The 9,142-nt window shown below is 45.4% G+C and overlaps 1 protein-coding gene across 3 annotated transcripts in view; it reads left to right on the top strand.

The window, feature by feature from the left end:
• Positions 1 to 994: 994 nt before the first annotated feature.
• AMOT (angiomotin) overlaps positions 995 to 9,142 on the top strand; it is a 67,622-nt gene continuing 59,474 nt past the window's right edge. Inside the window, exons 1-2 of one of the 3 annotated variants that reach the window (XM_070759618.1) lie at positions 1,071 to 1,181; positions 1,632 to 1,727. The gene's annotated coding sequence lies outside the window, so the exon portion shown is untranslated. Of the gene's footprint in view, positions 1,182 to 1,335; positions 1,416 to 1,631; positions 1,728 to 9,142 lie in introns of those variants that run through there. The other 2 variants (XM_070759619.1, XM_070759617.1) reach the window with 2 other exon arrangements.

Below are 9,142 nucleotides of genomic sequence, written 5' to 3'. Positions count from 1 at the left end.
ATTTCCTTTTGAGTGTATTTTTTTCTAAATTTTGCTACATAGTACAAAGTTTATACAATTATAACATCTCACAGAAATTGTTTTAAGGACTGACCAAGATAGTCTATCCTTAGCATGTCTAGGAAAAACTTTCAGATTATTTTCTCTGCTTTTCTCTGATGATTGCAGTAACTTCTATTTTTTGGATGGTAGGACAATCTTTATGGGAAGTATGTGCAACCTAATATGCAAGTTTTCTCCCAAGTCTACTGATGACTGCCACTGTTATTTTAAATATGAACTACAGTTGCTTTCTTTTCTTCATGGCAGATAAATTGTTGTGAAATCTAAAATGTCAGAAGCTTTTTAGCAACATCTGGTTTTATTTCTTACACAATGAGTAAAATTGCTTCAGTAGTTCAGTAAGTTGTTCTGTAAATTGGAGTGTTGTAACAACTTTAGCTCAATTTCATACCTTATTTGGTGAATAAAGCTCCAAAGCTATCAATTTCAAAAATGTAGGGAGTAGAATTGCCCTTTTAAATTATAGCATGACTGAAAATGAGGTTTCCCATTAAGTATATATTTGCCAAAAGAAAATGATTATCTTTGGAGTAAATAGTTGGGGTGACAATTTGGAGTGTTGGCATATGAAAGCTTTGTGGGAGTATGAAAGGACTTGGATGGTGGTCAAGTGGAAGCTACTCCTATCTACCAGGCCTCGCCATAAATAAAACTATATGCTGGAATACTGTTAAAAAAAACCCCGCACAGACCAGACTTAATCCTAAAAGTCATGAAAGAAAAATGCCTTCAAACAAAACGCAGGAGGCAAGAAGGCCCGCAAAACCACCGGGGGCTCAATTTTGCCAAAGCGCCTGGCTGACTCCGGGGCATCTTGCGCGGCCCTCCAGCTCCCCGCCCGGTCATACAGCCTGAGGGCTTTTCCAAACAAAGGCGCCGGGGAACCGAGAAGACCCCCGACTCTAAAACCACGCAAGGGAAAAGCCCTGGCGGGATAGCGGGGAACTCCATTTCCCGAAGGCCTTTGCGGGGCCCACCTGGCCTTGCGGGGCATGTCGGGAAGCCTCATTGAAAAGCGGGGTGGTGGTGTTGGAAGCAAGCGGAGGCGCCCCGCGGTGGACGCTCCTCCGCGTCTTCCGGGGAAGCGGGGGCCGCCGGAGCCCGGGAGGAACCGAGCGGTAAGAAGGCCCGGGAGGCGCGGAGCGGGGACGGGCCTGGGCTTTGCAGCTGCGGAAGGCCGCGGAGTCGCGAGTCCAGCGGGCGGGCGGACTTTGCTGCCCCGAGGGAAGATGCCGGGGATAGTCGCTCGTTGAGCGCGGCGGTAGGAGGGAGAGGAGCCGCGAAAAGGGGGGAATTTGCACCTGGAGGCCGGAAAGACCCGCGCAAGTCCCCTGCCTTTCTGCACCTGCCAGGTGAAATGGGGAAGGGGGCGGCGGTGCCTTGCCCGGGGACCCCTCCCCTCCAGGACGCCCCTGCCGGCTGGTCGGTGGAGGCTTGAAGCCCACCCGGTGGTGGGAGGGGGCATCTGGAAAAGGTCGTCCCGCGGCTGGCCGCGAAAGGGCCTTTGGGAGCAGAAAGCCGGGGGAGCAACGGAGCGCTTTCTCTTCGCTCCCTCCATTCCCCCTCAGGCCAGGACACTGAAGGTTACAACTTTTCTGCTGTGCCTTCCCTGTGATGGAGAAGTCTCTCACCGACGCTAAATACACCGCTCAAAAAAAATAAAGGTAACACTCAAAGAACACATCCTAGATCAGAATGAATGAAATATTCTCACTGAATGTTCTGTACAAAGTTGAATGCACAACAGCATGTGGAATGGGTTGTCAATCAGTGTTGCTTCCTAAGTGGACAGTTTGGTTTCCCAGAAGTTTGATTTACTTGGAGTTGTATTCTGTTATTGTTCCCTTTGTTTTTTTGAGCAGAATAGAATAGAATTCTTTATTGACCAAGTGTGATTGCACACAAGGAATTTGTCATTGGTGCAGATGCCCTCAGTGTACCTAAAAGAAAAAGATACATTTGTCAAGAATCATGAGGTATAATAATAATTGTCATAGGGGTCAAATAAACAATAAGGAAACAATATTAATAAAAATCTTAAGGATACAAGCCATAAGTTACAGTCATAAGTGGGAGGAAATGGGCGAGAGGAATGATGAGAAAAAAAGTAGTAGGAATAGTAGTGCAGACTTAGTAAATAATTTCACAGTGTTGAGGGAATTATTTGTTAAACAGAGTGATGGTGTTTGGGGAAAAACTGTTCGTGTGTCTAGTTGTCTTGGTGTGCAGTGCTCTGTAGCGACGTTTTGAGGCCGTGAAGGGCTACCAAAATTTTTACTACCACACTGTGGGCGTGGCTTATGCAGGGCACCCTGCATTTTCTTTCAACATCTTTCAATGCAAATTGTATGCTCTGGGGTGGAGCTCCATTTTTGATACCCTGCTGCATTCTTCTGCCCCCCCGTCCGGGCAATAGCCCACCTCTGTTTTGAGGGTTGGAGTTGAAATAGTTTGTGTCCAGGATGCGAGGGGTCAGTAAATATCTTCACATCCCTCTTTTTGACTCGTGCAGTATACAGGTCCTCAATGGAAGGTAGATTGGTGGCAATAGTTTTTTCTGCGGTTACGATTATCCACTGAAGTCTGTGTTGGTCTTGTTGGATTGCAGCACCAAACCAGACAGTTATAGAGGTGCAAATAACAGACTCAGTGATTCCTCTGTAGAACTGGATCAGCAGCTCCTTGGGCAGTTTGAGCTTCCTGAGCCAGAGTTCCCCAATCTTTCCCACTTTGTGGACCAGCCGTAGAAAGGGGTTGATGGCTTTGTGCGAGCAGTAGGCAAGTGTGTCCCCATGCCCAGTCCCATTTACGTAAGCAGCTTTTTTGTGCTTTTTTGATGATGTTTTTGATATTAGGTGACCATTTTAGGTCTTGAGATATCATAGAACCTAGAAATTTGAAGGTCTCTACTTTTGATCCTGTGTTGTCTAGTATTGTGAGAGGTGGTGGGATGGAAGGGTTTCTCCTAAATGAAGCAGTGGAGATAATGTGTCGGTGTATGGAGGCTGTCAGGGTTTGGATGGGCGTTACTAGGCTGAGACTCAACCCCAACAAAACAGAGTGGCTGTAGGTTTTGCCTCCCAGGGACAATTCCATCTGTCTGTCCCATCACCCTGGGGGGGTGAGTCCGTCTCAACCTGGGCATCCTTCTCAATCCACAGCTGAGTTTAGAAGACTACCTCTCGGCTGTGGCAAGGGAGGCATTCACACAGGTACGCCTTGTGCACCAGTTGCGGCCCTCTATGAGTCACTTCTCAGTCACTCATGCCCTAATCACCTCAAGGTTCGATTACTGCTATGCTTTCTACATGGGGCTGCCTTTGAAGAGTGTTCAAAAACTACAAATTGTGCAAAATGCAGCCATGCGAGCTATAGTAGGGCTACCAAGATCTGCCCACATCTCAACATCACTCCTAGAGCTGCACTGGCTGCTAGTTGGTCTCCGGGCGCAATTCAAAGTGCAATACAAAGCCCTACAGGGCGTAGGACCAGATTACCTTCGGGACCATCTTCTACCTCAAGTATCCCAGCGGCCGGTTAGGTCCCACAGGCAGTTCCTGACCTTGGAATAGTGCAAGATTTGAAAACGGCGAGAGACCAGGCCCATAAATCACCGTCTCAACAGAACAGATAATATCATCATCATCAATTCTCCGCTGTGGGTTTCTCTTTGTGTCAGATCCTAAATGGATTCTATTCAGCCTTTGTGGTTAAAAGTGGTCCTTTGATCCTGCCTTCAATGCCTTTGTCTAACAGCCACTGGAGCAATTCGGGTGGTCTAACGTTTGTGGCAATACCCTGTTTATGGTTGCTGATGCCTAGATAGCTGAGTTGAAGGTCAATCTGGTGATAAAACTTGGGCTGGTTTGTGGTGGATTAGCAGTAGTTTCTCCCCGTTTTAATAATATTAACAATTTACTGTTATCTTATCAGGCCCTTAAAATTAACAAAGTGAATGTTGATTTTTTTCAACTATTGATTTATTTTTCTGCAGTTTTTATCCAAAACCACGATTTGATTGATTTGGAACTCAAAGGTATTCTAGTTCTTTCCATTGGCAACCATAGTTCCCTCTAAGCTGAGCAGGTGAGCAATCGCTCACTTAAAAATCATCATCAACTCAGAGTTTTCCAAACCTGCCCAGAAGCCGAGAGGGAAATTTTATTATTATTTCTGTGTCGCCCAGTCCCGAAGGGACTGCCGCTCAGACACTATACTTTTCCGCCCACCCCAAAAAAAATTTAGAGAGAACACTGTTGGCAACCTTCAGTCTCGAAAGACCATGGTATCTAGTCCTTATTTCTGTGAATATCTACTCTCAAGCTTCCTTTATTTTGAAGTGGGTTTTGGAGGTTTTTAACAGAAAAGCTATCCTACACAAACCCCAGAACCTTATTGTTCACTTGGCATTAGAATTTATTTTGGGAAGCAAAGTGATTGGTCAGTCGTACCTGATGTTATAGCATTTTTGCCACAGGGTTAAGTGAGTCATTGCACTTGTTACACAAATCATGCAGTTGTTAGGCAAGTTTGGCTTCACTTGTGAGAAGTCAGTTTGGGGAGCTTGCGTGTGATCCCATGATTCTAGATGGGTGAATCTATTGCAAATAGTACAGTATATGCTGATATCTGAGCACTTTGCCTAATTGTACCAAGCATGTGAGGATATTTTGCAGCTCTGAATTTACCGAATTTTTTGGAGTATAAGATGTACCTCTTTCCTCCCTAAAAGAGGCTGAAAATTCAGATGCATCTTATATTCTGAATGTAGCTTTTTAAGAAGCTTTCCCCCCCCAGCCCTAACTAGGTGCTAACAATCTTCCCAGCTCTTACTTTGCAGGCTTTTTAATTGTTTCTCTCTGCAAAGAATGTTTTCCAAGCCCTGAGTCTTTGCAGGGTTTTTTCATTGCTCTAACTTGCTCCAAATAAGTTTCTTTCCAGCCCTAACCAGGTGCTAATTATGTTCCCAGTTCTTACTGGCTTGCAAGCTATTTCATTGTTACTCTCTCTGAATAAGTTTTTTAAAAAAAACCCTAACCAGGGGATAAAATAATGTGCTGAAGCTGACCAGACTAAGGATGCTAGCCAGATGAATACCTGGTAAGCAGATTTCCCCCCCTATTTTCCTCCCCCAAGACTAAGGTGTCTCTTATACTCTGGTGCATCTTAGTTTCCAAAAAATACGGTAAATATGTGTTTTGTAACTGAGACAAGTAATAGAGACTGTGGTTCATTAGGAACAAAGAAATGTCATAGATGGTAGTTGCGTGACCACCTGATACTGTAAATAGCTGTCTGGTTTCTGAGTGTCGGCAATGTTGTTACCTGATTGGGTGGGAGAAGCTGACCACCTGAACATTGAATCCAAGTCACAAGGTCACAAGTAGCCCTGGAAAGGTCTCTGGTCATTTTTAATGATCACTAAGTGAATGGTCATAAATTGAGGACTGACCTCTATTGGAGGGTCTCATGGATCCTCTTGGGTGAAATTTCTTTGCTTTCCTAGTTCTTCATTGTACAAAATATGTGCCCTGTTGCTTTGTGCCTAACCTTATAAAGCAGTGATGGCACAGAAGCCATATCTGCTGGCATGTGAGCTGTTGCTCTAGCTCTGCTCCAACGCGCATGTGTGCGCCAGCCACTTGATTTTTGGCTCACACAGAGGCCCTGGGAGGGTGTTTTTCGGCTTCTAGAGGATGTCTAGAGGGGTAGGGAGAACGTTTTTGCCCTCCTCGGGCTCCAGGGAAGTCTCTGGAGCCTGAGGAGGGCGAAAAACGAGCCTACTGGGCCTACCAGAAATTGGGAAATGGGCCTTTTCTGACCTGCAGAAGACCTCCGGGTGGGGTGGCAGGGGGAACTGTTTTCGCCCTCTGCAGGCATTGAATTATGGGTGTGGGCACTCATGCCTGTGTGATAGATAGCATGCTCACACGCGCTTTTGGCACCTGAGGAAAAAAAGGTTCACCATCACTGTTAGAGAGGAATTTGGTTGCCTCCCATCCTTTCCATTCTCTCCACTGCTCAGTTGGATGTACTGTGGGATTCAGAAACCCCCTCACATTTAGGCAACATTTCATATGTTCTTCATTAAGGTGCTGCAAGATTCAAGTCAATTTGGCTGCAAAAAAGCCAAAATAACATTTGCCCCTCTAGAAAATACTAGTAAAAGAGAAACATTAGGACAGGGGATGGAAGGCATGCTGGTGCACTTATGCACGCCCCTTACTGACCCCTTAGGGATCGGGAGAGGTCAACAGTGGGGAGTCTAAGGGTAAAGTTTTTGGGGTGAGGTGATGATACTATAGAGTCAGGTAGTGAGTTATAATATATAATATATAATTATACAATATTTATATACATGATACTAGTAAAAGAGAAACAGGCCAGGGGACAGAAGGCACTCTGGTGTACTTATGCACACCCCTTAATGACCTCTTAGGAATCGGGAGAGGTCAACAGTGAATAGTCTAAAAGGTAAAGTTTTGGGGGTTAGGTGATCATACTACGGAGTCTGGTAGTGAGTTCCATGTATCATCTACTCGGTTACTAAAGTTGTATTTACTGCAGTCGAGTTTAGAGTGGTTTAATTTGAGTTTGTGTTTGTTGTGTGCTCGTGTGTTGTTGTGGTTGAAGCTGAAGTAACCATTAACAGAAAATGCCGAAAAAGGTGAATCAGTGGGGCCCCTGTGCCGCTTTCCTTTGGGGTGCCTTTGCTCAGCCCCACCCCTCTTGGCCAGCCTCTCCCTAACCAGAGGTGTTTCTCTCCCAGCCGCATTCCTCCCAAGAGTGGCATCAGAAAGAAAAGGCCCTTTGGAGCCTCCTTGATTGATGGTTTCCAAAGCCATCCTTCTGTTTCTGCATTCTTTTCTCTCTGGATCCGAAGTATCCTTTTTTTGCTTCGTTGTGTAACTTGAAAAAAACCTGGCTGGAACGGAGTTGGTTTTCCAGGGTTCTTCCTGTGGCGTTTCCTGCATTCCGACACTGTAGCACGATCTGTTCGTGGAAAAATTGCAAACTTCCTTTCTCTAGCCGGCCCTTGGAGTACATGCCATGGCTTGGGAAGGCTGGAAGGGGGGGAGGACTTGGCGAAAGGCTCCTGGGATGTCCTGCTTTCTTCCTTTGCTCTTTCCCTGCTTGGCTCAAGCCCTCGGAGCAGGCTTTCTTGAGCAAAACCTTAAAGCATGCTTTTATTTCCTTCCGTTGAAAGGAAGATCATTGCCAACGCTGCTTCTCCCCCCCCCCCAACCATGGCTCAAACTGGAACTTTTTCTGTGCTTTATGAAAGAGACTCGGTGGGACGTTTCCGATTCCCTCCTTAGGATCAGGCAGTCCCCATTAAAAAAAGCATAAAAAGAAAATAGTGGCCATTTTGTGCTGGGTGAAAACAAACACATAACCAAGATTCATAATTTAGTTTAATTTCATGTATTTTATTTATATTTATTTATTTATTCCGAGGACATGGGGCAGCTCACAACATATCAAAACAATATGCAATACAGTGATCCCTCGTTTTTCGCGGGGGTGCGGTCCAAGACCACCCGTGAAAAATGAATTTCTGTGAAGTAGAGGAAAGATATTTTTAAATGTGTTTAACAAGTATTTGGACTTTTAAAACCCACCCTCTGCATTAAACAGTCATTTTCTAACGTTTCTCAGCTGGAACTACATGTGATATCCTACCAGTTTCTTTAATAGAGTACAGTAGTACTGTACTGTAGAAAAATTTTATGGATTTTTAATGGATTCAGAATTTTTAATGGATTTAAGCCCCCTTTGAAAACCTGTGAAACAGCGAATCCGCGAAAGATGAACCATGAAGTAGTGAGGAATTACTGTATACATATCTAAAAAATCCAATTAATATAGCTAAAAAAATTTAAAACTCTGATAACATTTAAAATCATTCACTCCCATTCACATAGCAAGACATACTTCACTCATTGGCCAGGGTGCTAGGGTCTAATGGCCCCAAACTTGGCAGCACAGATAGGTCTTTAAACTTTTATGGAAGGTGAGCAGGGTGGGGGCAATACGAATCTCTGGAGGGAGCTGATTCTAAAGGGCCGGGCCCCCACAGAGAAGGTTCTTTCCCTAGGTCCTGCCAAGCGACATTGTCTAGTTGACGGGATCTGGAGAAAGCTGACTGGGTCTCATCTGGCGGAAGGTGGTCCTGCAAGTAATCTGGCCCGGTGTCATGTAGGGCTTTACAGGTCATGACCAATACTTTGAATTGCGTCCGGAAACCAATCGGCAGCCAATGCAGTCCGCGGAGTGCTGGAAAAATATTGGCATGCCTTGGAAGGCCCATAACCACTCGCGCGGCTGCATTCTGGACAATTTGTAGTTTCCGAACACTCTTCAAAGGCAGCCCCATGTAGAGAGCATTGCAGTAGTCGAACCTCGAGGTGATAAGAGCATGAGTGACTGTGAGTAGAGACTCACTGTCCAGATATATGCCATCCAATCCCCTGGAATTATTTCATAGAAATTAACGCTATGAGAATTACTGCTTTACAAAATAGTTGCAAGCTTTTTGATTCTAATGGCCAAGGGAACTGTGTGTTGCAATAGGATGGGAAATAGTTCTGATTTTGGAAGCTGAAATGCCATAAATCCTTGAATTGTTCTTCTTTGGACCTAACACCCTCCTGCCAGTAATGGAGCCCCCACCACGCCAAGAGGCAGGCTCTCATAACACACACACCCCCAACGTGGAGTATATATGTCTTTCTGCTATTCCCTTTCTACGCAGGGGTTCTCAACCTTTCTAATGCCGCGGCCCCTTGATACATAAGTCTAGCGCCAATTCTCCCAACAGAGCTTTAAGATGATTGGCAGGAAAGTCAGAGGGACACCGTCCCTGTAAACGTCTGATTGGCCGGATTGTAAAATATGTGTTCCAAGGCACCCGAATAGAAGCTTTAGTTTCCTAACACCAGGGGAAATTTGTCTTTTGTGACCCCTGTGAAACAGTCATTTGATCCTCAAAGGGGTCCCGACCCCCAGGTTGAGAACCACTAATGTAAGCCGTCCCTGGTCAAGGCGCAGCTGGAAGATCACCCATGTTTTTCCCCTT

Source organism: Erythrolamprus reginae, chromosome 8 (genome assembly GCF_031021105.1).
Source record: "Erythrolamprus reginae isolate rEryReg1 chromosome 8, rEryReg1.hap1, whole genome shotgun sequence".
Taxonomy (NCBI): Eukaryota; Metazoa; Chordata; class Lepidosauria; order Squamata; family Dipsadidae; genus Erythrolamprus; species Erythrolamprus reginae.
Note: the sequence above shows the minus strand (reverse complement) of the source record. Positions and strands in the feature narration are given on the sequence as shown.